Source organism: Cyprinus carpio, chromosome B12, assembly GCF_018340385.1.
Source record: "Cyprinus carpio isolate SPL01 chromosome B12, ASM1834038v1, whole genome shotgun sequence".
In the NCBI taxonomy this organism is placed as follows: domain Eukaryota; kingdom Metazoa; phylum Chordata; class Actinopteri; order Cypriniformes; family Cyprinidae; genus Cyprinus; species Cyprinus carpio.
This window is the reverse complement of record NC_056608.1, coordinates 23,659,351-23,659,978: the sequence shown is the minus strand read 5'-3', so window position 1 is coordinate 23,659,978 and position 628 is coordinate 23,659,351. Positions and strand designations below refer to the sequence as shown.

The 628-nt window shown below is 42.7% G+C and overlaps 1 pseudogene; it reads right to left on the bottom strand.

Moving 5' to 3' along the window:
• Positions 1–136: 136 nt before the first annotated feature.
• The window catches only part of LOC109112028, an 11,261-nt pseudogene continuing 10,769 nt past the window's right edge, over positions 137–628 (bottom strand).

The following is a 628-nucleotide window of genomic DNA, read 5'->3' as shown; positions in this document are numbered from 1 at the left end:
ACACGAGTTTCACTATTTGAGTTGAATTACTGAAATAAATGAACTTTTCCACGACATTCTAATTTCAGATGCACCTGTACATAATCCCTTTCAAAATTTCATGACCTTATGATTACTGTCCAGAGTGTGTCTGAAACTACTGACCATGGGGAGGGTCTGAGGTCTGAGCTGAAATTAACCGGATGTTACTGTTAAACAGGATGTAGATGTATCGGTGAAAGCCTGTTCCTTCAGCTGGAAATGGACTGATGTAAGGGCAGAGCTCTTCTCCTGACGACACAGAATTTCCAGAATATTCCCACTGCCATAATTTAGTAATTAGACTGTATGTACTTTGCCAAACAATTCTTTCTTTCAGGCCAGGCTTTTCCAAAGTTGAGCGTGAGGTCAGACAGTGTGTGAGGTTAAGCTGAGCATGGTGGTTTTGAGCATCTTTTTACTGTATGTGGCCTCAAGTCAAAAGAGTCTCTGACATTATTATCTCCAGATGTTTCTCCTCTAAGTCAAATTTATGGAATTTGTTCTTTTATTTCCCATCCACGTGCCAACGCACAGCCCCAGACAGCAAGCAATTTAGGCCCAGAACTGGCCCACATCTGGCCCGCATGGATTTCATGCGGGCCAGATG